The 27,863-nt window shown below is 39.4% G+C and overlaps 1 protein-coding gene across 4 annotated transcripts in view; it reads left to right on the forward strand.

Annotated features, from left to right (window-relative positions):
- Positions 1-487: 487 nt before the first annotated feature.
- The window catches only part of cntn1a (contactin 1a), a 79,324-nt gene continuing 51,948 nt past the window's right edge, over positions 488-27,863 (forward strand). For 2 of the 4 annotated variants that reach the window (XM_042715844.1, XM_042715846.1), the window contains exon 1: positions 488-614. The gene's annotated coding sequence lies outside the window, so the exon portion shown is untranslated. Of the gene's footprint in view, positions 615-13,829; positions 13,947-27,863 lie in introns of those variants that run through there. The other 2 variants (XM_042715847.1, XM_042715845.1) reach the window with 2 other exon arrangements.

The raw sequence follows: 27,863 nt of genomic DNA on the forward strand, positions 1-27,863 counted from the left end.
TTTTGGATAATGTATATTTCATATAATAGTGTTTAACCGGTAATAAAAAGGGTCATAACTCTTCCATAAATATTATTTAGTACTATAAAATCCCCTATAAATACAAAAATATTCAATAAAAAAATATTATCAAACCAAAATATAGTACATTAATTTAATTGAAAAAAGTATGAGAACATTTTGAATCAAGCAGTAACATACATTAGGTGAACATCCAACTAAAACATTTCAGAAAACGCTCCATGAACAACTTATAAATTATGTTTTGAGAGCATTCTTAAAATGGGATAGACAGATAGATAGATAGATAGATAGATAGATAGATAGATAGATAGATAGATAGACAGACCAGATAGAATAGATAGGTAGGTTGTTTTTTAGTTTGTTAGATGGTCGTGTATATAGGACTTGTATTATTGGCTGACAGCTGAATCTGCCAATCAGCCCATTTCCGCTGCTTCTTCACGTGCGCGTCACCGCGTACTGTCCAATCAGGTGCTCGAGAGAAACGCTTAGCGCTGCGCTCGAGCCCCGCGCTGTCAGTCCGCCCGGCGACGCGCTGCGAAACGGGAGCGTCAGCTGAAGGTGAACGGACGGCACAGTCGCATCCGCAGGTAAGAACCGCGCTTTTACTGACGCTGGATGTGTGCGAGGAGACGCGCGATGCTGCGAAAATGCACGCGCTCTGTGAGGAGGAGAAGGATGATGATGCTGATGCTGAGACACACACACATGTACTGCAGTGCAGACGCGCGCGCGCCTGTTTGACGAACACTGATGCTTTGCTTTGATTTCTGTATGGAGTCAGTCGCGCGTTCACGCGAACCTGTGCGCGCGTCTCATCGCTGCTAAAAAAGGCGTTTATGAGGCATTAAAGACGCATGAAGCATCAGACAGGAATCACATTGACAGGACTGCTCTCACAGGGCGTTAGAGAGCAGGGTTAGATATGATACAGGGCGTGTAGAGAGACGTAGAGCCTCTCTACTCAGCATATCTAACCCTACATGTCTACATGCGTGTGTGCAGTCATGTGTGAGACTGTATGCCCAGCCATTACCATCAATACAAACATGCAGCAGCCAAACCTCGCCTAAATCTACCTCATTTTAAAGTTACTGATATACTTTTATAGCTTAGATTTTTTATATTATCTCTTTTCGCTGTAATTTTAGTTAAAGCTTTTGTGATTTTATTTTTTATTAGTTTTTGTTTTATTTAAATATGTGTAGTTTTTTATTACACTGAAAAACAAAACAGTTTTCACTTCGAAATTGCTAGTAAATTTCACAAATAATTAAATAAGAAATGGCAAGGTAACATGTTGAATTTAATGTGAAAGTTTGAAGTAGAGAATGAAATAGTATTTTCTTGTAAAATGTACTGCATTTTTTTAAATTCAACTTAGAAAAATAGTGTGGTTTTGATTTTAGTTAGTTTAGCACTTCAAGCTAAACTTAACAAAAATGTTTCATTTTTTTTTTTTTTTTTTTTTATGGTTTATTTTTTAGTTTCAGTTAACTATAATAACCTTGTGGAATTAGCTTATTAATTATTCAAACATAACAGCTAATGGTAAGTCGCCAGCAGCAGACCTTTCAATATTCCTATTTCTGTTAAAAGTAGTCGTGTTTATTAAAATGATATGCACTTTGGGTGTTAAAATTCCATTTTGGCGCTGATCATGTGTTTGTTAAGCAAAACGCCATGGATTCAAGAAAACACTTTGACCAACAACAAAAGGTAAGAGTCTGGAGATATTAATGTGGCGCTGCTATATATGAATTATATATAAATATGGCTAGTCATGATTCTCTGATCATGGTGTGTGGTTTCAGAGGTGGCTCATGGTCTGGGCTAGAGTTATGACTAGTTCAGGAATGGTCTGGGTGCAGTATCATGTCCTGGTGGTGTTTAATTTGAGTCTGTTCTGTGGGTTAATCAGCTTCCACATGAAGGATCCTGTGGTTCTGGCCAATCACAGCGTGACTTGTCCTCGTGTCTGTGATATCAGTCTCCTTGTGTTTTCCTCAGGCCAGTTTACCCATCAGCCCCGGGCACAGGGTCTCCTCAGGACGGCTGATGTGTGTGTCCGTATCAGACTCAGATCAAGTCAAAAAGAATGCAGAATACACATTACTTTCAGCCTTTGAGTTTACAAGTCTTTAGTTGACAGTAAATTTGTTTGAATGATTTAAATGATTATTTTTTTTTCATTTACAATAAAACTAGATTGCATGTACAAAACACCATAGTATTGTAAGATATGTAACGATTCATTTTACAGCACCTTCATGAATTTAATAAACACAAAGAAATGGTACATTGACAACGCATCTGATATCGTAAATATGAACTTGAACGCACCTATCAGGATACACAATCCGTGTGGAGAGGTTTGACTGAACAGACTCTGTAGACTCTGATGTTCACGTCTACTCATGAGGTCTCTGAGTTTGGGAGGTTTTCAGCAGATTTGCTCTGTATTTCTACATCTGAAGGCCAGAGGAACAGTGCTCTTCTCATTCAGGTCATCAGGTGATTTCACAAGCACTGAGCGGTCCTGCATTGATGGATGCTCGACCAGACCATCACCTTCATCTCATCTTCATAATATACTGTGTAAGAAACAGAAGCAGGGCACTGTATGTGTTTGGGGTCTGTAATACAACATGAAAAATATCATTTGATCAATCTGTCAGGGAACTTTTACTGTCATCATCATCAGCAGCAGCAGTGAAATTATTTACATGATGATGACGCTCCAGATTCAGCTCTGGAAGATGACAGATGATGAGTTATTCAGTAAAGCGATCCTCTCAAAGCTGCAGTGTGTCAATCCTGCAGCATCAGTGATGAACTGAACACTAACAGTCCTTCAGTAATCAGTGTTTTAGTGTGTCAACTCTGTGCTCTCGGCTCTGAGACTGCGCTTCCCAGCATGCATCTGTGCAATCAGTGTCCGGCTGATGGGGGGTGAATCACAATAAAGCCACTGGAGTTTGATTGACAGCTCTGGCATTTAATGAGCAGCAGGAGACGGACCGAAGTGATGCGCGTTTACTATCATACACATACACACACACTCAACAGGACACTGACTCTTAATGCAGAAACACTTAAACAGAGTTTAACCTGTGTGTGTTTCAGTGTTTCATGTTCAGCATACATATTCACACAGCTCTTGCAGGTTAGTCAGCGATTCCAGCGGCCGGATCGATTCTTACTAATGGAATGGAAGGATTACATACACACACACACACACATACACACACACACACACACACACACACAAACACAGTCTGATGTAATCAGTGTTGTTCTTTGTGTAGTCACACACACACACACACACACACACACACACACACACACACACACACACACACTGCTGTGGTTTAATTGAATAGTGTGTGTGTGTGTGTGTGTGTGTGTGTGTATTATTTATTTATGTTCTTTGTAAGTCAAGAAAGATTGCGTCAAAGCAACTGAACAACATTAATTAGGAAAACAGTGTGTCAATAATGCAAAATGACAGTTAAAGGCAGTTCATCATTGAATTCAGTGATGTCATCATGCAGCTCAGTTCAGTTTAAATCGTATCTGTGCAATAATTTGCAATCAAGTCAACGATATCGCTGTAATGGAAGTGACCCCAACTAAGCAAGCCAGAGGCAACAGCGGCAAGGAACCAAAACTCCATCGGTGACAGAATGGAGAAAAAACCTTGGGAGAAACCAGGCTCAGTCGGGGGCCAGTTCTCCTCTGACCAGACGAAACCAGCAGTTCAATTCCAGGCTGCAGCAAAGTCAGGTTGTGCAGAAGAATCATCTGTTTCCTGTGGTCTTGTGGTCATCTGAGACAAGGTCTTTAGAGGGGATCTGTCTCTGGGGCTCTAGTCCTGGTCTCTGCTGTCTTTCAGGGCTGTAGAGGTCATTTCTAGGTGCTGATCCACAATCTGGTCTGGATACGTACTGGATCCGGGTGACTGCAGTGACCCGCTGACTTGGATACAGACTGGATCTGGTGGCTATGGTGACCTTGGAATAAGAGAGAAACAGACTAATATTAGCGTAGATGCCATTCTTCTAATAATGTAGCAAGTACATCGGGTGTTATGGGAAGTGTTCCCGGTTCCGGTTTAACTAATTAATGCAGCCTAAAAATCCTTTAACTGATTTGGATATTAGAAGCGTATTAGTGTGCTGTGTGAATGTGCTATGTTAAATCTTGCAGATTTAAACTGCAAGAGTGTGTCTGCCTCCCGAACAATGTAAGGTAGGTTATTCCAGAGTTTGGGAGCTAAATAGGAAAAGGATCTGCCGCCCGCAGTTGACTTTGATATTCTAGGTATTATCAAATTGCCAGAGTTTTGAGAACGGAGCGGACGTGGAGCACTATAATGTAACAAGAGCTCGTTCAAATACTGAGGTGCTAAACCATTCAGGGCTTTATAAGTAATAAGCAAGATTTTTGAAATCTATACGATGTTTGATAGGGAGCCAGTGCAGTAAGAACTCTAGCTGCTGCATTTTGGACTAACTGGAGTTTGTTTACTAAGCTTGCAGAACAACCACCCAATAAAGCATTACAATAATCTAACCTTGAGGTCATAAACGCATGGATTAACATTTCTGCATTTGACATTGAGAGCATAGGCCGTAATTTAGATATATTTTTGAGATGGAAAAATGCAGTTTTACAAATGCTAGAAACGTGGCTTTCTAAGGAAAGGTTGCTATCAAATAGCACACCTAGGTTCCTAACTGATGACGAAGAATTGACAGAGCAGCCATCAAGGCTTAGACAGCGTTCTAGGTTATTACATGCAGAGCTTTTAGGTCCTATAATTAACACCTCTGTTTTTTCAGAATTTAGTAGTAAGAAATTACTCGTCAACCAGTTTTTTATATCGACTATGCATTCTGTTAGTTTTTCAAATTGGTATGTTTCGCCGGGCTGCGAAGAAATATAGAGCTGAGTATCATCAGCATAACAGTGAAAGCTAACACCGTGTTTCCTGATGATATCTCCCAAGGGTAACATGTAAAGCGTGAAGAGTAACGGCCCTAGTACTGAGCCTTGAGGTACACCATACTGCACTTGTGATCGATATGATACCTCTTCATTCACTGCTACGAATTGATGGCGGTCATATAAGTACGATTTAAACCATGCTAATGCACTTCCATTAATGCCAACAAAGTGTTCTAGTCTATGCAAAAGAATGGTGTGGTCAATAGTGTTGAACGCAGCACTAAGATCCAATAGCACTAATAGAGAGATACAACCACGATCAGATGATAAGAGCAGGTCATTTGTAACTCTAAGGAGAGCAGTCTCAGTACTATGATAAAGTCTAAATCCTGACTGGAAATCCTCACAGGATGCCATTTTTCTCTAAGAAGGAATATAATTGTGAGGATACTACCTTTTCTAGTATCTTGGACAGAAAAGGGAGATTCGAGATCGGTCTAATTAACTAGTTCTTTGGGGTCAAGTTGTGGTTTTTTTATGAGAGGCTTAATAACAGCCAGTTTGAAGGTTTTTGGGGACATACCCTAATAACAATGAGGAATTAATAATAGTCAGAAGAGGATCTATGACTTCTGGAAGCACCTCTTTTAGGAGCCTTAGATGGAATAGGGTCTAACATACATGTTGTTGGTTTAGATGATTTAACAAGTTTATACAATTCTTCCTCTCCTATAGTAGAGAATGAGTGGAACTGTTCCTCAGGGGATCTATAGTGCACTGTCTGATGTGATACTGTAGCTGACGGCTGCATGGTTACAATTTTATCTCTAATAGTATCGACTTTAGAAGTAAAGTAGTTTATAAAGTCATTACTGCTGTGATGTTGGGAAAAGTCAACACTTGTTGATGCTTTATTTTTCATTAATTTAGCCACTGTATTGAATAAATACCTGGGGTTATGTTTGTTTTCTTCTAAAAGAGACGAAAAGTAATCAGATCTATCAGTTTTTTAATGCTTTTCTGTAGGATAGGTTACTTTCCCTCCAAGCAATACGAAATACCTCTAGTTTTGTTTTCCTCCAGCTGCACTCCATAGGGTTGCTCTTGCTCTCTTTAGGGTTACCACGGTGTCAGACTGTTTTCCTTAACCTTCCTTAAGCATAAAGGAGCAACTGTATTTAAAATGCTAGAAAAGAGAGAGAGAGTGTGTGTGTGTGTGTGTGTGTGTGTGTGTTTGTGTGTGTGTGTGTTTGTGTGTGTAAGAGCTCTAGATTTAACTGAGAGCGGCCTGAACTAACCGGCACAACGTCACAGTCTTTTATATGGCTGCTAGGGCAGGGTTTCAGACAAAATAATCAAGTAACTAGCCATTGGCTCCTACAAGAAAAAAAACTTGTCGAATTGTTTGGTTTTTTTAGGTACCACAGAATAAACGTGTTTTATTTATTTTATTATTTTATTTTATATATATATTTTTTATACATTTTGACATTTCAATCATACTGTCATGTGTTTGTCTCATCTTTTCTTGACTTTATCGGCATTTTAATCTATCTTGTAGATGGCTTGGTTACGTATGGTAACCCTCGTTCCCTGAAGGAAGGAACAGAGATGTCACGTTGGATGACCAACGAATTGGGATCTTGCTTAGAGAGACCAATCTACTTCGAGTGTAAACTAAATGAGCCAATGCACATTGGCATGCTCTACATCAGTGTGGAATGGCCTGAAAGCACATCACCAGCTACAAGACTCCATCCCTTAGCACTGAGGCCAATCAACAACTGGCTGAAGACCTGAACGAGTTTTACTGCAGGTTTGAAAAGCAAAAGCTTGGTCTGACACCCCACACCCACTCTGACCATCTTACAGCACAGCCATCAACACCCTCCCCCTCCTTCTCTCCCTCCCCCATTGTTTCTCAGCCTGTACTCAAGATCTGTGAAGAGGATGTATGCAAAGTCTTCAGGAAGCAGAAGATAAGAAAAGCCAAAGGCCCAGACGGTGTCTCTCCAGCCTGCCTGAAAGCCTGTGCTGTCCAGCTATCATCCATCTTCACATTGATCTTCAACAGATCCCTGGAGCTGTGTGAAGTCTCCTCCTGCTTCAAACGCCCCACCATCATCCTTGTACCCAAGAAACCAAAAATCGCAGGACTTAATGACTACAGACCTGTTGCTTTAACATCTGTGGTCATGAAGTCATTTGAGAGACTGGTGCTGGCCTACTTGAAGGACATTACTGGACCCTTGCTGGACCCCCTGCAGTTGGCTTACAGAGCAAACAGGTCTGTGGATGATGCAGTCAATATGGGATTGCACTACATCCTCCAACATCTGGACAAACCAGGGACTTATGCATTGGAGCTCTTCAGTGCTGCATTCTCTCCCCACTGCTCTTCTCCCTGTACACAAATGACTGCGCCTATAAAGATCCCTTTCTCTTACTCTCTGGAGCAATTATAGCAAGCCGACCTGAACCCGGGGCCACTCAGTGCTTCTTCCCGTTTGAGGTAAGAACAAAGGAGGATACCGGCTCCACCCGAAGGCTACAGAATCTAGCGAATGTGTTGGGGGTTGCCCAGCCCACTGCTCTACAAATATCTGTCAGTGAGGCGCCACGAGCCAGCGCCCAGGAGGATGCAACACTTCTAGTAAAGAACACTTCTAGTAAGTGAGCTCGCAACCTGAGCGGGCAGGGCACACCCTGTGATCCAATGAACTTTAAGGGTGGAGGGAGACTGCACGACTCTGATTGGGCATCTTCGAGGATCTTCTCTGTGAGAAGAACACCACTCGACAAACAGGTTCCACTTCCAAGCATAAGCATCTCGTAGACGTGATGTGAAGTGATGGTGTCAACTACCTCTTGGGGTAGTCACAGAACCACCACATCCCACCCAGGGACCAGACATGAAGTTTTCCAGAGGTCTGGATGTGGGTGCCATAGGGGGCTCCGTCTCAGAGTCAGTAGATCCTTCCTCAGAGGAATCGGCCAAGGAGGAGCTGTCACGAGGAGCATTAGTTCCGGGAACCAGGTCCGGGTGGGTCAATAGGGCACCACTAACAGGACCTGCTCCTTGTCCTCCCTGACCTTTCAAAGTGTCTGTGCAAGAAGGCTCACTGGGGGAAACGCATATTCGCGAAGGCCAGCTGTGTGCCAGTGTCTCCATGCCGAGCGTTCCCTCAGTCAGAGCGTAGAACAACTGGCAGTGAGAGGCTTCTGGAGAGGCAAACAGGTCTACCTAAGCGGCTCAGAAATGTCTCCAATCAGCTGGACCGTCCAGGGATGGAGTCGCCATTCTCCCAGGAGCACAGCTCGAGACCGGCTGACCGGTTGAGCAGCCCAGGAATGTGAACACCACAAATGCATCTGACTCCAAAAGAGGAGGTGGCGGGTGAGTTGTGACATGCGACGGGAGTGCAGACCACCTTGTCGGTTGATGTATGCAACGGTCGCAGTGTTGTCCGTGTGGACTAGTACATGCTTGCCTCGTAAACACCCCTTGACATGGATCAAGGCAAGGTGCACTGCCAGCAACTCTAGGCAGTTGATGTGCCAGTGCATTTGGGGCCCCGTCCAAACCCCTGACACTGCAAGTCCATTGTACATGGCCCCCAAGCTGGTGGTTGAGGTATCCATGTGAACCACAGCATGCCTGGAGACCTGGTCTATGGGCACTCCTGCCTGGAGAAATGCAAGGTCTGACCATGGGGTGAAGGTTTGGTGGCAGGCTGGTGTAACTTAGACCCATTGAGTGCTGCGTTGCCACCCCCACCTCGGGACTCAGCCATGGAGCCAGTGATGAAGCGGTCTCATATTAAGCACCCCAGCGGTGTGACTGCTGCCGTAGTTGCCATATTCCCCAGGAGCCTCTGAAATTGTTTCAGTGGGACCGCCAACCTGATCTTGAATGTATTCAAGCAGTTCAACACCGACTGATCACGTTCCTGCGTGAGGCGTGCTGTCAGTTCGACCGAGTCCAATTCCATACCGAGAAAAGAGATCCTCTGTGTCAGGAAGAGTTTGCTCTTTTCCCAGTTGACCCGAAAGGCCCAACAGGCTGAGGTGTAAAAAACACCAAGTTCCTGTGTTCGCACAACTGATCCTGAGACTAAGCGGGTATGAGCCAGTCGTCGAGGTAGTTGAGAATGAATTGCCTGTCCTCTCAGGGGAAGCCAGCGAGTCAGGCTGGGTAGCACTAGCCAGGCACTCAGATACTGTGCAAACAGGACCAACGGAACCCCCGCCGTACCTGCACTTTTAGTATCAGTGATGTAGTTTTTGTTGATATTTTGAATTAGATTTTATTTTTATATTTTGTTTTTACTTTCATTTTAGTTGTCATTTTTATAATTAAAAAAAATTAAATATAATGTCTACATAGTTTTTATAGTTTTAGGTTAATTATTTGTGCTAATTTTAGTACTTCAAATTAAACTAAACTTAAATTTAAACTAGCTTAAATGTAAGTTTTCGTGTATTTTGTTTCATCTAACTATAATGTCTGTAATAACCCTGACTGAGATGTTCCTCCAGGATCTTCTGTGAGGTTGAGATCTGCTGTATCCTGACACAGATCAAGCGAATGCTGGGAGTGTTTTTGTGTAAATGGGTTAATTTATCTGTGATATTGAAGGGCAGAGCGGCTCATCTGGATATTTTTAGCAGCTGAAATGCAACAGAGGCCTGAAAGGAGACATGAGCCTCATTTAGCAGTCAATTACAGAGGATCAGAGGCTGGTGGAGATACAGACACTTCATTATTATCAGCCCTGATTCCTCATCACCTGCTCCTGTCAGCGAGTAATCAAGAGTATGATGTAGATCAGCGATTCACTAAAGTTTCTTCCAGCTGAACCTCTTAGGTTCAATATTTCAGTAATTTAACAACACATTTGCATGTTTACAGTTCTCAGATGTCAGCTAATTGTCACGTTGATAAAAGTTTTATTTTCATTGTAAAATTATTTATATTAGAGATTGGCCAATATATATCATGCTATTTGCTTTTTTTGCTGCACTACATTCAGTTTTCCAGCATGTCACATTCACTTTATGTGCATTGTATGTAAAAATCTCATTCCTTTTTTTTTTTTTTTTTTTTTATTATAAAATATCTGGTTTCATTCTTGTTTTTGTTCATGCTTTACAAGAACCAACTAACACCATGAGTTACAGTACAAATAATGATGTCTTAAATTCTTCACTTTCAAATGTTGAAACCTCAGACTCCGCTCATAGAGATGGACAGGAGAAGAGCAGAATCACTGATGCAGCTGGTAAAGATGGGAGAGTCATTATTCAGAGGAGCTCCGGCCTCATGTCTGGTGTTCCTGCTGGAGTGCTGCGACTGTGTCCATCATGCTGGTGTTTAATATCTGAGTGCTGGGCGTCTCAAACCAACCTGTTCTCCTGCTCCCTGACCTGCGCTACATCAAGGACACGAGAAAGAGTCTCGGAGAGCAGAAAGATAAGCGTCTACAGGAGCTTCAGCTGCCCAATCTCTGGCCTCGCATGGCTGAACTGTTTTCAGATCGAAGCTTTCTCTCTGATGGCTGCGACTCAAGAGCACAAATGTACTGAAGAGCACAATCCCATTACTGGTGAAAGAGCAGGAAACACTGACCCCACACACACACACAGCGACGGTGCCACGGGGGAGCAAATACATAAATTAAAAGTGAAATGTTTTTATTTTGGTTCATTAAAAATGCTTATTTATGTTTTGGGTGTTTATTTTTTTTTTGATTCTTATTTTTGTTTAGCGTGTTTGCATTAGTATTCTTATACTTGGCTTCCCAGAGCAACAAAGTCTGGGCCAAATCTGGCTTCATTCTGGCATTTTTTTCACAGTCTTGATTTCAAATGTTTGTGATTTTTCTTTTTTATTTGTTATGTAAGATAAATTCTGACAATTAAAACAAAAATCAGGCTTGTGTAGCTAATTTATGACATCATACTACTTTCTTTGTTCAGAAACGGAAGTATCTTAAAATGTTATTTGTGTGTAGTACTTTTCATATTTTTAGTAGCTATACAGCAAAACTACAGTGCTTCCAGTAGGCTATTTTATGGAGCGGTCAACACTGGCATGCAATCAGTTGACAAACACCCTATTCATATATTAAACTAGGCTTTATGTTATTAAATTGTATATATAAAATTATTTTATTTACAATTTTCATGTTTGTGTTTTTCCTGTTTTATTCGTTGCATCTGAAAATGACTTTATCTAAATATCTACTATAGTCTACATAATTTGGATCAAATCAATATTCAGAAAGAAGTGCCGTTATAATTTTCGAAGCAGTGTTGGGCAAGTTACTCTGAAAATGTAATCAAATTACCGATTACTGATTACTCCTTTTAAACGTAATCATGTTACTGTTCTGATTTCTTTATTTCAAAAGTAATTAGTAATTAGTTACATTTCTAGTTACTTTACTTTTTTCTCCATTAAATTTATGAAATCCCATCATAAATATTTGTTATTAAAGCATCAACATTCACAGAACACTGTTATTTTTAACTAAAGCAGGTGGCTGCTCTGTGCATGGTTTGGGAGAATGCCAACAAAGAGTGCTGCATTTATAATCTCTAAAAGACATATCAGTTCAACACAATCTCACAAATCTCTGTTATAAATCAATAAATATATGCTTAATGAATCTTTCACAATGTCTACAATTTGTGTGTTCTAATAAGAGGATTCATTAGCACGCAAATTTCAGCACTGCGTTGTTCAGCTCTGCAAACACGTGTTATAGCCTAAATAGAAACTGTGCATATGCTTGCAGCGTTTATATTGTTTAGATTTTATGTTAGTTCATGTTGCTTTTGTGCAATAGATGAATAACAGTTTATTTGTTTTAGATATTTTATGTTTAGATATTTCTATTTTGTGGGAGTCCTATGAATCATTTTATTGTCCCGCATCCCGCAAACACATGTGTGTCTGCACTATCAAGTGTTGTCTCGCGCCTCGCTCTGTAGCGTCGGGTCTTGCGGGAGCAGGTCTCTAATCCACTGAATGCACTTGACTCGACGGTGCATAAACTACATCCTTATAACGCGGCAGTAACATATCGAGACCTCGGCTTGTACCTATACTCTAATTACTATTTTGACAATTATAACACGTTAAATTACTTTGTTACTAAAAAAGTAATCAAATTACAATAATGTGTTACTGCCCACAACTGTTTCAAAGTGAATTAAAGTTTATTTTTCAAAGTGCATACCCCCTCACTTTGTGTGCTCTAACGCTGACCTCGCACACACACACACATTCATGTTATATTTCCATGTTTTGTTGGTTTATTCCATGGCCGTTATAGTTTTCTACTGTACAAACTGTATTTTCTATCTCCTTACTTTAACCCTACACCTAAAGCTACCCCTCACACTAATCATTCTCAAAACAATTAATTCTGTGTGATTTATAAGATTGTTTCCTCATGTGGACCAAACAATGTCCCCACAAGGTCAAAACTGACTGATATTACTATACTTGTGGGGACATTTGGTCACCATAATGTAGTGAATACCAGTACACACACACACACACACACACACACACACACACACACACACACACACACACACACACACACACACACACACACACACACACACACACACACACACACACACACACACACACACAACACAACACTGGTTCACACGCTGCACACACACACACAAAAGATTAAACTCAGTGTCTCGTTGTTGTTTTCTGGTAGCATCATGGTGAATCCCATGTTTACCGCAGTACTGTGTGGATTAGGGATGTAATGATTAACTGCGAGCCGGTTGAAAATCGATTCAAATATGTGGCGATTCAAATCGGTTGAGATGCTAAACAAATCGCGGGGCAGGAGTTTATATGAATGTGTGTCTGAGGGGAACTTACTTTCTTTAGAAAAGTTTAGATGGTATTTTTTCTTTTCATCTTGCCTCTGTATGAAGCATATTAAAGTTCATAAGTGCAGCACTGCTTTGTTTACAGCGGTAACCAAGGAAACGCTTTAAGCTCCACCTGCTGGCAGAGAGTGAATCTGCGTCTCGTTCAGCTCGTCTGCTGTTTCTGTTTCATGCAGATATTTTTTATGTATAGTTTCACAAAACTGAAGTCAATCCATTCTGTTTTTGCATCAGATTTCGAAATTATACAATTATTTTAGTTTAAAAGCTGCTCATGTTGCATGTATGCAGCATCTTTAATTGGATCATGATTAAAATGCAGTGGTTGCCTCTAATTTTAAATCAAAATCGTGAATCGAATCGAATCGTGAGGTGATTGAATCGTTACATCCCTAGTGTGGATTGATGTGTTTGAGAAGGTTTGATGGTCTCCAGCTGTCAGTGTGTGTTATTGATTTAAAGATGGCAGTGTTGTTGAGTGATTCAACACTGGTTTGCTGAAGTGGTTGACTAGCAGTCCGTTGTGTGAATTAAAGATGGAGGCAGATTTGATTCTGTTGAGTTGATGGTGTACTGCACTGAGCTTTTACTCTGGTATTGTGCTGGTTTATACCACAGTGCATATGAATATACAGATTTCTGTGGGCAGGACTGATGATAGTCACACTTGACTGACAAATAATGAATAGGATTTTCCATTTATCTGTGTTTTTGTTTTTTTTAATGTGTGTTTGTTGGTGGGTGGGTTGCTGGGTGAGTATGAGTTTTATATGCTTGTGTGTGTGTGTTGGAGGCGTCTGAAGAGCACATTGATGTGTGATCATTAGTATTCTAGCGAGTGAAGCAGCAGGTCTCTGTTTCATTCTGGATCTGCTCAGGTTTTACAGAATCACTCTTACAGCTGAAAGCAGGACGAGAACGTGACCTCAGACTCCTGCCAGCTCTCTCTCTCTCTCACACACACACACACACACACACACACTCACATCCAGCAGGATCACAGCATCAAATGCAGGACTCACTCAGGGCAGGAGGACTTTCTATGGGTGAGTTTTTATTAGAATAGCCTGATGAATGTTCTCAATCACAGCAGCACATTCAAACAGATCTGTTCTGATTTACTGTCATTAACAGACGTTCATTCTTCTGCTTTATATGAGCTCCATTAATCATGAGGGAATGACACGTGATGCAGAATGATTCACACATGAGCTGAGATACAGCTCATTAATGTGGTGTATTGTCAGATCTCAGGTCGGCTCATACAGTGCATCAGATGTTGGATTGTTAACGTGTGTGTGTTTGATTGAAGCTGAGACACTGTTCCAGATCTGCATGTATTCAGTGTTGTAGAGCTTCATCTGCATGTTCCCGATGTGAAGATTATTCCAGAAAGTAGGCAGTGTGAGTCCTGCTTTAGGACAGATTCGATAGCATCGCATTCATACAACAGGGTTCCCAGAATGCATTGCAAAATGAAAAATAGTCCAATCTACTATATACTTGTTACAGAGAGACTGAGACGAGTGGCGTGCGGATCCATTCGCAAAGCTTTATTCTTAAACATGGTCAAAACAGGCAAGGGTCAGACAATGGCACACAGGTATATCGAGGGCAAGACAAGAGTAATCCAGCGGGCGTGGTTGATCGGCGGCTAACAGTGTCCAGAGGGCTTGACAAGAGGGGTCATCCGATAACATGAGCAATAGTCCAGGCAAGGTGCAATAGTGATGTTACATATGACACTGGAGCTTCAAAGCGCGATTCGAGTAAGCAGCGCAATTTCTCACGAAGCTGTGTGCCGGAGCGCGTATTGTTTTCAGAGAATCATGTGATCAACGAAAAACGAATCCTCACTTTCTGTCCAATCACGTGTGCGTGTGGAATATTTGAAACCGCAGATCTTACTTTACGAGTAAGTTTTCATTCAGATTTATTCAATTACATTTTTAAATACTCAGTCATACAATTAATATGAAGAATAAAAATTATATTTGGCATATGCAATTCATATATGTGTACATTCTTCTATTACATCATATTGATATTCATATTGGCATTTAATGCCACAGTTTAATGGGTTATTTATTTTATAAGAGAGAGAAATTCAACAAACAAACACTGTTAGGCTTTTATTTGTGCATGTAACATGAGTCGATCTATGGAATGTGTGGTCGCTGCTTCATCTGTCGGAGGGTCTTTCACAGGCTTTTGGATTCTATATGTTTTTATTAACCACCAGATGGCGCTGTTTTTTCACACTCCAAAGCTTTGAAACTTTTCCCGAAACAGTCAGGTGAAAGCCTCAGTGCTTCATGAGGCTTCATTTACCCATCACTAATGTGCAAACACAGTCCGAACGGCAAGATGAAAAGGATAATCCAAGACAGGCTAATAATTCCAGGGCAGGCTGCTGACAGACAGGATGAGATAAACAGACTGGAATCAAGACCAAACTAGATTCAGAAAACTAGGACAGGAATCTAACTCCATAAAACACTACCACTTAGAGAGTGACAAACGCAAACAATACTCAGCAGTGAATGGTGGTGTGAGACTGATTTATATATTGTGTGTTATTGATAGCAGCTGCCAATCACACACTGGTTTCAGGTGAACTTGTGATTAGTGCAATGGAGCATGGGAAATAGTCCAGGGTGATGTGTAACAGTCTGTGTGGTGTGAGAGTCAATATAATGTGAGGGCGAACTCTGGTGGGTGGAAGGAGGATTCGTGACAATACTCCTATACTACTAAACTGATGGACTACTTCAGTAAGATCTGTTCATGTTTCTGAGAGAGTCTCTTCTGCTCACCACAGCTGCATTTATTTGATCAAAAATACAGAAATATTATTACAATTTAAAACAGCTGTTTCCATGTGAATTTCTGTTAAACTGTAATTTATTTTTGTGATCAAAGCTGAATTTTCAGCATCTTTACTCCAGTCTTCAGTGTCACATGATCTTCAGAAATCATTCTCTAATATGATGATTTGCTGCTCAAGAAACATTTATTATTATTATTATTATTATGTTGAAAACAGTGCTGCACAATATTTTTTTATGGAAACTGTGATACATTTTATTTTTCAGGATTCACAGATGAACAGAAAGTTCAAAAGAAATATATAGTTCAATCATGAAACTCTAGATGGCGCTGGCTGATGGGGTGTTAACGTAACGATATTCAGAGAGTTAAACGACTTGGCACAAGCTGATTGGTTCATGCTGCATATGCAGCCAATGAGCTTACTGCCTTACTTTTAAATTGCTGGCTAGCGTTCACTTGAGATTCCTGGAGCACGCTTTCAGAGTTCTCTGAAACTCAACAGCTAGATAAGTAAACGGTTTTCACTCTGATTTCAGTGCTTTATTGCGTTCGTCAGATGGACATTTTTAAACTAGAAAACATACAAGTTGTAAAACTACGTGCAGGTTATTCGCGTGAGGAGTAATTACTAAGCATGCATTGTTCATATAACAGCAGTGGCTTTAGCAGCAGCAGCAAGCAGCTTTCCTAGTTCATGTATGTAAGAAAACAACGTCAAGCGTCACAGATTTTAGAACAGTAAAGTGAATTGGGGATAACCTTTTTTGCCCGAAATCTCCAAAGCTTTTAATATCTTCTGTGGGCATTCATTTCTACATTAACCATGAACGGATCACTTTCAGATGCACACCTCACTAGTGGAGTCGGTTTGCAGTTAGTGTTTCACAGTTTTAAGTCTCAGATGCACACCTCACTAGTGGAGTCGGTTTGAACAGCCTTACTATTTTAATGAGCAACAGAAAACAATATACCCGCTCATACATGTACTCGTGCCACATTGCAATGCACTTAAGGCTGATTTATACTTTTCACAGTTTTAAGTCAAGGTGGACCTACACCGTAGCCTGACGTGCACCTCTCCAAAAATCTAACAGCGCATCAATTCTACATGGACAGCAAGCGCTGCGATTGGTCTGCTAGAACCCCTTCCTCCATATGTACTTGAGATTGGTGTGTGTTTATAATGTGCACTTTAATATATATTTAATGTTACATCTTCTTATATAAAATAAAACAAAGCAAAGAACAAGTGTCTTTTTATTTATTATACTAAATAGCATTATACATCAGTAGTTGTCCGCGACAAACAATGTTGATCTGCCATGGTACAAGTCCTTATGGAGACTGAAAGAATGGCATATCTTCTCCTGTTCCGTTGCTGTCTCCTTTGTGTAGTTTTAAATAATTTAATGAGTGAAAGAATGCCATATCTTCTCCTGTTCCGTTGCTGTCTCCTTCGAGGCGCTTCTTCTTCTTTTGTCGTGGTACTGTGGGTAACACCAGCAACATGCCCGTGGACTTTGGATTTTGTCGTTTTGCTTGTGTTTATTGAAGTCATAGCTGTTTGCATGTGTACTGAAGTTTAAATGAGTACTAAAGGGATAAAGGATTTTCCGTAGGTCCAACGCAGAAGTATAAATCAGCCTTTACTCAGAAGAGGGAGCACTCATTCTAAAAGGGGCCACATCTCTATTTCACTTGTTACCTTGGTTCCGGGATAGTGAAGAGTTTATTATAAAAGTCATGTTAAGTGATAGTTTAAAGGTAATTAATCATGAATTTGTTTTAAATCTAAAGATGCTACTAATAATAAACCATTTCTAATTGCATAGCTATTCAGATTGCAAGTTTTGTGAATTTTAATAGCAGCAGCATGCATGGCAAAATTCAGATACAATGTTGAAAATATTAACAGAAGTCTGCATGGCAGTCCAATTATCATTGTTGCTAATATAGCAGCGGCAGCATAAAGTACATTTAGTTGCATGAAATTTCAGTGATAAGATAACGCTTGGATGGTAGTGATTTTTAAGTGAATTTTTATTTCTTTGCTATTCAGTTCAACAGGATTTATAGAACTTTTAAAAGTGAAATAGGCATTATTTGGTTGTTTGGTTATTTAATAAAGGGGCAGTAGCTATTCTAAGTACTTTTGTGCAGCAGTATGCATAGTTATTCAGATTGCAATGTTAACAAATTTTAAAGCATGCATAGCAAATTCAGATGCAAGGTTAGAAAAAATATTAGCAGCAGCATGCATAGCAAGTCAGGTTGTTATTCCTAATATAGCAGTGGCTAATGTAGAGTGATTTAGTTGTTTAGTTTTTTGTGATTTTTCAGTGGTGGGTAATTTAGGATATTTTAATTGTTTTAAGTGTTTATTGCTTTGTTTTTTTTATTTTGCTTACTCAGGTTTCGTGCAACAGCAGTAGATTATGCTTTGCAAATTCTGATTAAATATTACAACCGCTATAGCTTGCACAATAAATTTCTACTACAAAATTGTGAATATCTTTAACAGCAAGAGCATGTACTTTAATTCCGTATTGAAATGTTAGTGAATATTATCAATAGCAGCACCAGCAGTAGTAGAAGTTTTCTTGCGTTGGCTGTATTGCACTGCACACCTTGTGGACTGCTTTATCTATCGTACCTATGCCGCTCGTGTCTGGTGTAGACACTGTGTTAGAGTAAAATAGGCATTCTCCTAGCTACTCATATTCCAATTAATGGAGCTCTCAGCAGTTCAGTCTCTTGTGCAGTAGCAGCAGCATGCACAGCATTTCTATGTTGCAAATTTTAATTTAGACACAATATAAAAGCAGTCAACTGCATTTAAATAAAGTCACTGTAATGCCTTGCACAAGATCATCTTGGAATGAGCCACGCATTTAGCAATGATGTGTTCATACAGTGCAAACATTATTGTTCTTAATATGCGATATAAATATTTTAAATTCTCAAAATAAATGAGCAGCTGCATCTGAAGCAGAATTAGTCCTGGGCATAGGACACCACAACGATTTATTCTTTTGCCAAATATTTTGTTAGCTTATAAGTTAAAGGTAAGTATTTCCATTGCAGTAATGTTGATGAACGTTAATGGGAAAAAATTACAACTCTTGCATGACAAATTGCTGGGGTTTAATTCGTCTGACAGCCTGCATTGTGATTCCTGTTTGTTAATGACACACATAGTGCACGTTTCTACCTAGGTAAGTTTGAGTTATTGGCTCAGACACACATAGTTATTTAGGTCATTAAGGGTGCATCACCCAGGTTCACATCGTTAAGCCACTAGTTAATTTATCTGGGGTCCATTAGCCCAGAAACACATTTAACCAGGTAATTATTTTGTTAGCTTATTAATAAGTCAAAGGTAAGTACAGCACTAGTTCACTAGCGTTAAGTCATTCGGCAAAGCTGGCCCAGGCTCACATAGATAGCAAACACACGGTCTCACGGCTCTCTGGAGCAGCAGCAGTACATATGTCTTGGCAATGGATCTAGCAAACATGGGGGGGGGGGGATGTCTTGGCAATGGATCTTCTTTTTCTGTGGGGTTTTATCTTGTATATTCCTTCTGCCTTATAGGGTGTTTAATTGTTTTAAACTTTTGTTTCTTCTTCCAGCTTTGTTGGGGGTTTTATATGCTATTTGTACTTTTGTTTCTTCTTCCAGCTTTGTTGGGGGTTTTATATGCTATTTGTGCAGCAGCAGTATGTCTTAAATACTGCCGATGCCGGTGCCGATATTAACTCGAAAAGAGCCGATTTATAAGCCGATATTTTGATTTTGAAAATAACTGGATATTAGACCCATTTCCTATAAACTACACTTACACAACATTCAATAGTAAAATATCTGCCTGTTCTATGTATGTGGGCTGTATAAACCATTTTCCAGAAGGGGATTATGTTAAAAAAAGCCTTAGATTACAGTCTCAATGACTAAACAATTGCACATCAAAAGTATATATTTTTTAATGATCAAAAGAACACTGCATTAGAGGAATCTTTGCAGAAGTAGTCCCACAGCGTTCACCTTTTTCAGCCATCTGTAGGGCAGAAAGAGAGACAGAGAAAGAATAAGCATGTGTATTAATAATATCATCATGTATCATTACTCATGTCATCATTAGAATTATAATAATAATAAACAGGGATCTCCTACATAGGCAAAAATGAGAAATATAGAGAAATATATATATATATATTTTTTTTTTTTTTGTCAAGCAATAGGTATTACCTATTACCTACTTATATTTAACTATATTATTACAACATTTTCCTGTTATGTCTGTAAAGCTGCTTTGAAACAATCTGTAAAAAAAGAAGAAAAAAAGCGCTTGTTCAGCTCACATTTATTTACATGTCCCCTCTGGTTTAATCGTTTCTGACGCACCTACTGTAGTTACTGTAACTACACTATATTTGCTCTCACAGACACATTCACAACGGACCCGTATATCTTCTCCTCTTCTCTTTGTGCAGTCTGAATCAAAACATCGTCATGCGCTGGCGAACGTAAAGTTAGCCTACTGTTACCGGAAGATTACGGAATCAATTCGAAGTTGAGATGGTTAACGTTAGTGTCATGAACACACCGCTGTCAATTTTGAGAAGAACCACCTTCAAACAAGTTAATAGCAAGCATTTAAGGGGCATGCTAAAAAGGAAGCTATGTTAGCGTTAGAATAACGTAACAGTTGTTGTTTTGTCGAGGCACGCTGTACATAACTTCTAGTCATTGACTACACGCGCCCCCCTGCCACAGTTACGCGGTCATTATGTGGGAAAAACTGCAGATATATTTAGAATAAGTTAAACGCTAACGTTATAGTTTGACCTCTTATTAACGTTCGCGCTCTTCCACTGATAAACATGGTATTAGCTTTGTGGCTAATCTAATATAGCAATGCATTAGCGGCTGTAAGTGATGTTACAGAATATTTAGAAGTGATGATAGGACCGTTAGCTAGAACTACCACACTGTTTTTATATACAGTGTATGAACTAAATCTACAATCATTTCACATGACGAACAACAGACTCGCCTTCAAAAGAGTACATCTCAGTGGCTCCGCTGATAGCTTTCTTCTGTAGTGGATTTCTGGCGCTGTTGTCAACTGGGGAGCTGCAGAGCTCCCTCTGGTGGTGGCAAACTATGCAACACTCATAACATGAGTGAAGCATGAGACTCTGTTTCTCATGTTTCATCGGCCGTTATAAACGCCGATGCCGATTTAAATGCAATTAGCTCATATCGGCCGATAATATCGGCCGGCCGATATATCGGTCGGGCTCTAATGCATTTGCAGTAGCAAGTTCCTGTACTTGCTTGCAGCAGCAGCAATTCAGCAGCAGCAGCAGATCTGTTCCGCCAAGACCAAATACATTAACATTGTTAAGATGTAACATTGTAAAACAGTCTGAGAGTTGTCATGATTGAACAGCATTTATTTAAATAGAAATCTTTTGTCACATTATAAAAGTCTTTACTGACACTTTTGATCAATTTAATGAGTCCTAAGATAAATAAAAGTGTGAATTTCTTTAATTGAAAAAATAAATAAAGAAAATAAAATAAAATAAAAATTTTTTAACTTTCTGTCTGTCTTTGTCTTTTCCAATTGTGAATCCTGAAAAATAAAATGTGTCACGGTTTCCACAAAAATATTGGGCAGCACAATTGTGTTCAACACTGATAATAATCAGAAATATTTCTTGAGCAGCAATATTTTACTTTTAAAAACATAATGTGTAGAAACAAGACAGATAATGTAATGCAAGTACAAAATAATCTATATACAGATACAATTATGCAAGAGAATGTAAATCACACAGAAGCAGAACCTAATAAATATTGTAGTAGAAATGGTGTTGGGTATTGCACATTTAATTCCATTCAGTTCACATTTATTTGTATAGCGCTTTACACGATACAGATCATTGCAAAGCAGCTTCACAGAAAATTCGGTAGTTTTGTATGTTGTCTGAGGGGTTAGCATCATCTCTTCTCGGGTGTTCGGTCATCTCAGATCTTTATATGAGGCTGGATCCAGGGTGAGGCTTGTGTAATTCCTATTTACCCCGTAGCAGAAACAGAGATGGAAATAAAGAAAAATTAGCATAGCTGCTGTTCCAACTAAGCAAAAAATGATGTGTTCAACCCAAGCAAAGGAATGTTAATGTGCATTTGATCAGATATAACCAGTAGCGTACCATGGGGTTTCAGTCAGGGCCTTCAGTAAGCAACTGTAAACTACATACCCTTACACATCTATCTTACACATCCCTGTAACAGCTAACACAGCCATATGTATATAATTAACATATTATGACGTACACAGGCTCTCAACTACAATGACAGCTGATCAACAATTTCAACAGTAGGCTGGGTGGGTTTGGTTTAGATTAAGTTTAACTACATGGATCAGTAAAAGTAATCCACCAATACTTGGGTCACTATGAACATTCTCAAAACTTGTTGTGCTCGGTGATAGCTGTTAGCCACTCATAGTTGCAATTTTTGAAATGGCGCACAAATCCTTTGTTAGCGAATTCAGTTTGAGTAGTTTATAATTTCTCAGTTATTCCTCTTTTGTCTGCAAAAGAGGCAAAAGGCATTTAGTAGATCGGCAACAAGATCTGGTGGAGGCGCCGGCGACTGCGGCTGTCATTTTCTTCTTTTCATTTAATTTCGCTTTTATACTTTGGAAATTCCCAACTAAATGGGGCACAGTGTTGCCAAATTGGGTTACTTAAAAACTGTTGCCGTGGGTTGTTTTTCATGCCCGCTGGTTGAAGCGACCTCAATAAAGTGATATTTAGCCCCTGGAATATGAATTTTACCAGGGGAACCCAGCCAAAAGTGTGTATTTTACTCCAGGAATGCAATTTTTAACAGGGGACCCCTCAAAACGAGATTGGGCGGGTTTTGTCGAGAAAAACCTGGCAACCCTGGCTGGGGGTAGCACTGGGCACATCACTAGACCCAGAGGGCGCGCTGTCATTGAACGCCAAAATGTGATTGGTTGATGATTCTGACACTAATGCTCGTTATAAATCAGATGCGACATCTTTGAACAAAAGGGAAGTGTTATCTGTAGACTTTTTTTTTATGTAGGATACTCCAGTTCAACCTCAACGAAACTAATCATAGGCAAATTTGTGGACATTACACAAATGAAAATGATACCTAAATAATAATAATAATAATAAAAACATTTTTCACACAATTGTATTTTTTTGTGACGGCCCACCACTGGACATAACTGCAGTACAAGATTATGAGATGCATTATTTGAATGCTTGGCTAAAGAGATGTGTCTTTAATCTAGACTTAAACAGAGGAAGTGTGTCTGAGCCCCGAACATTATCAGGAAGGCTATTCCAGAGTTTGGGAGCCAAATGTGAAAAAGCTCTACCTCCTTTAGTGGACTTTGCTATCCTAGGTACTATCAAAAGTCCAGTGTTTTGTGACCTTAGGGAGCGTGATGGGTTGTAGCGTGGTAGAAGACTAGTTAGGTACGCAGGAGCTAAGCCATTAAAGGGTTAGTTCACCCAAAAATGAAATTTAGTCCATAAATTACTCACCCTCAAGTCATCCTAGGTGTATATGACTTCTTTCAGACGAATCCAGTCGGAGTTGTATAAAATACTGTCTTTGGTCTTTCTAGCTGTTTAATGCCATTCAGCGGGTGTAGTAGTGCTTCAGTCCAAAAGAAGTTAAATAAAAAGTGACCATTCAAAAAAAATGGTCTGGGGGGTGAACAAAGGACTTTTCGTAGCGAATTGATGCATTTTTGTAAGAAAAATATCCATATTCAAAATGTAATAATCACTTTAATGTAGCTTGTGCCAACAGTTGTACATGGAAGGAGCTCTGGGCGGATGACGTGTGGAGGTCAGCACTGTGCATGCGCCGGTGAGTTTCGTGAAAACCAACGTTTGTTTACAGGAGCAAAGTAAGGTGATTTTATTTTACTTTAGCAAAGGAAAACCAGTCTCCTCTTGGCTTATATCGAGTTCTCCAACATTCTTCTTTACAAATTCTCATTTTGTACTTCAAATTAGTGACCGCTGTTTTGATCTCTCCACTGTGTTTCCGCGTGTGTCTCCTCTGAGCAGCGCATGCACAACGCTGACCTCATACGTCATCCGCCTGGAGGTGCTTGCATTTATAACACTGAGCGCAAGCTAGATTGAAGAGATTATTACATTTTAAATATGGATATTTTTCTTACAAAAATGCATTAATTTGCTACAGAAGGCCTTTCTTCACCCCCCGGAGCTGTGTGAGACAATTTTTTTTTTTTTTTCTTTACTTTTTATTTAACTTCTTTTGGACTGATGCATGCAACACCCGCTAAGTGCCATGAAACATTTAATTTAATTGAGATGATTCCACGTTTAAATCTTATGATATGGTATGATCTAAACCATTTTAAAGCCTGCCCTTGAATGCCTGTATATTTTTTTGTTTTTTATATGTGTGTGTGTTGTTATGTGTTGTGTAAAGCGGAGCAAAGACCAAGTAAAACTAGTAATGAGATGCAGCCTTGGTCTGACACAAGAAGCAAGTCATTTGTAATTTTACTTATTGAACAGTGTGTATAATTTTGTGGATGTATTTACATTTTAACATCATCATAACAATATGCTGGGGGTTTTTGTGCTGTGCACATATTGTTATCTATGTAGGGCACTTCATGCTATCTTGTGAATATAATTACTACCATAATCATTGCTGCAGCAGAACTGATGATATTCTGATCTCAAACACACACGTTTGGCTGATCTGAAGTTAGAGGAAGTGTGACGGTAGCGTGTGGGCAGCACAGGACGTTTGAGCCACATATTATGGCATTATGTAAATTGTGTTTGTGTTTATTTCTGATGTAGCCGTTAGCGGTTTCGTTGTTAGCTGGTGTGAGTCAGATCCGTTTGATCAGATTGAGTCTCGTTCTGATTGTCAAATGGATGTCTGAATGTCCTGTAAGCTCATTGCTTCTGCTGAGATGCTGATCTTCATCTCACGCTCCATTAATCAGACAAAGATCTCTGTGCACAGAGTTTCATCGATTTCAGCTCATTGTAATGCTTTTCTTTTGTTTGTCAGCAGAGTGTATCAGTACAAATCACTTCCAAATTAAGTTTAACAGTAGCATACAAACTTTTACAGACTGACCTACCATGACCTAACTTCTGTTTGATTGATTGATTTATCCATTCATTCATTCATTCATTCATTTTAAATTCTATTTATTTATATTTAAAATGAATGCATTTTAAAATGTTTACATTTTGAAAAATGACTTAGGTGTGATTTATATTTTTGTTTGATTTATTTATAGGGTTAGTTCACAGAAAATGAAGATTACCCCATGATTTACTCACCCTCAAATTATCCTAGGTGTATTATATAACTAGGGCTGTAGCTACCAAATACTTTAGTAATCGAGTATTCTATTGAAAATTTCATTGATTAATCAAGTAATCGGATAAAATGTTTTTGCTTAATTAAAGTGCAATATTAAATATACAAGAGAAAATAAGACAGGTCTCTTAAAATTAGCAACTAATTGGTTTCCTTTTTTAGAAAAATCAACATTTTTATTTTTTTAAATAAACATTTAGTTACTACCTATTGTTTTACTGTCTCTACTTGTACTGTGAACAATGACTGTAGGAGCCAATGCGTTAATGTCAATGTATTTTGGGTTGTCACCACTTGGGGGCAATATGTGCACATAGGGTTTTTAAGTCGGTGTTTCATTCACGTAGAGGAAGCAGGCTTGGTGCAGGGAACGTATATAGTTTTAACCACACTTCGGCAGTTAGCTGATGACTCAATGACAATAAAGTTGACTGAGATGAATTAAGTCCATTTAAGTGTCATACATTCTGGGTTTAAAATAAAGCATTTGCTGAGATGCAAAAACAAATAATAATAAATACATTTCAAATGACTTTTTTTTTAAAGTATCAAAACAAAGGCATACATTAAATAAATAAACAATACAAAAACATTGCCTTTAATTGTGCAACTTAACTTTCAAAATGAAAAGTTTCAAAATCTACAGCTCAGGCGTAGCATAAGCCTTTACTGTCTTCTTCTTGGAATGCTTTGTGGCATTATACGTAAGGGGAAATCCAAAGACCATTGAAAGCATATTACCTTATTCATTTTGTTAATAAAATTCAAAGTTTAATATAAGTGAATTTGTCATTGTACAATTTTTTTTTCTGCAGCCTATGTTTTTAGGGCCCGAGCACTGCAGTCTGAGGATCCTCTTGGAATTGCTCCGTTTCTTCTTCTTCTTCTTCTCCAAAATGAATCGCATTGTTGAGGGCCTAAACATGCTCCAAAACTCACAAAACTTTGCACATGCATCAGAACTGGTGAAAATTTACATCTGATATAGGTTTCAGAAGTGAGTGTGGCAAAATGGCTTGATAGTGTCACCTGTAAAATTGCAACGGAGTGCGCCTCGGGCTACGTTTTACGTACATGCATGAAAATCAGTACAAACGTGTAACACCATTACCTACAAAAAGTCTCCTGGTACAAAATCATGCTATTAATGCAGTGAAGTTACTGTAACTCAGGCATGCAGTGTCCAATCTGCCTCAAACTTCACAAGTTTGATTAGAGTCCTGGCCTGAAGATATCTACATGCTCATATTTGGTTATAGTACTAGCGCCACCTACCGGCAACAGGAAGTAACATGTTTTACACTGTTATACACTATTAGCAACACAGTAAAATATGCCATTGTGTGCTAAACATGCTAGAAATATTCTCAAACATGCTAGCAACACTTACTAAGTGCTAATGCATGCTATTAATACTATGAAACATGAAGTTGTTGTAACTCATGCATACAATGGCCAATCTGCCCCAAACTTCACACGTTTTATAAGAGTCCTGGCCTGAACACATCTAAAGGCCAATATTCAATTATAATTATAGCGCCACCTGCTGGCAACAGGAAATATCTTGTTTCACACTAACTTAAACATGCAATATCCGATCTGCCCCAAACTTCACATGTTTGATAAGAGTCTTGGCCTCAAGTCATCTTAAGGCCAATATTATATATGTGACGAGACACTTATCCCACGAGACGAGACATGGGTGAATCATAAGCAATAGTTAGTAGGAGTGTGGAAAGAGTTTTTAGTGAGATTTTTTTAAGAAATCCTCAATGATGAAATATATAGGGGAAAATAATATTTTATTCAACTGAAAAACACAAAATGCAAAAAAAAATGTAGGAGCATTTTGAAATCAACTTGTGCTTTATGAAATTAAACTTCTATTATATAGAATATATACTTGTTTTTGACACTGTTAACCACCAGATCCTCCTGTTATCCCTACTGGCAAAGGGCATCTCAGGAACCGCACTCCAGTGGTTTGAGTCTTATCTCTCAGATAGGTGCTTCAAAGTATCTTGGAGAGGTGAGGTGTCCAAGTCACAACATCTAACTACTGGTGTGCCTCAGGGCTCAGTTCTTGGACCACTTCTCTTCTCTGTCTACATGGCATCATTAGGTTCTGTCATTCAGAAACATGGCTTTTCATACCATTGCTATGCTGATGACACTCAAATCTACCTCTCATTCCATCCTGATGATCCATCGGTAGCTGCTCGCATCTCAGCTTGTCTAACAGACATTTCTTGCTGGATGAAGGACCATCACCTTCAACTCAACCTGGCCAAGACAGAACTGTTTGTGGTTCCAGCAAACCCATCGTTTCATCACAATTTCACCATCAAGTTAGGCACATCAACCATAACTCCTTCAAAAACAGCCAGAAACCTTGGAGTTATGATTGATGATCAGCTGACTTTCTCAGGCTACATTGCTAAAACTGTCCGTTCCTGCAGATTTGCTTTATTCAACATTAAGAAGATCAGGCCCTTTCTTTCGGAACATGCTGCACAACTCCTTGTTCAAGCTCTTGTTCTGTCCAGTCTAGACTATTGCAACGCTCTCTTGGCAGGTCTTCCAGCCAGTTCTATCAAACCTTTACAATTAATCCAGAATTTGGCAGCAAGATTAATCTTTAATGAGCTGAAAAGAATACGTCACACCTCTGTTTATCAATATGCACTGGC

The sequence above is a fragment of the Cyprinus carpio genome, chromosome A25, assembly GCF_018340385.1.
Source record: "Cyprinus carpio isolate SPL01 chromosome A25, ASM1834038v1, whole genome shotgun sequence".
Lineage (NCBI taxonomy): Eukaryota > Metazoa > Chordata > Actinopteri > Cypriniformes > Cyprinidae > Cyprinus > Cyprinus carpio.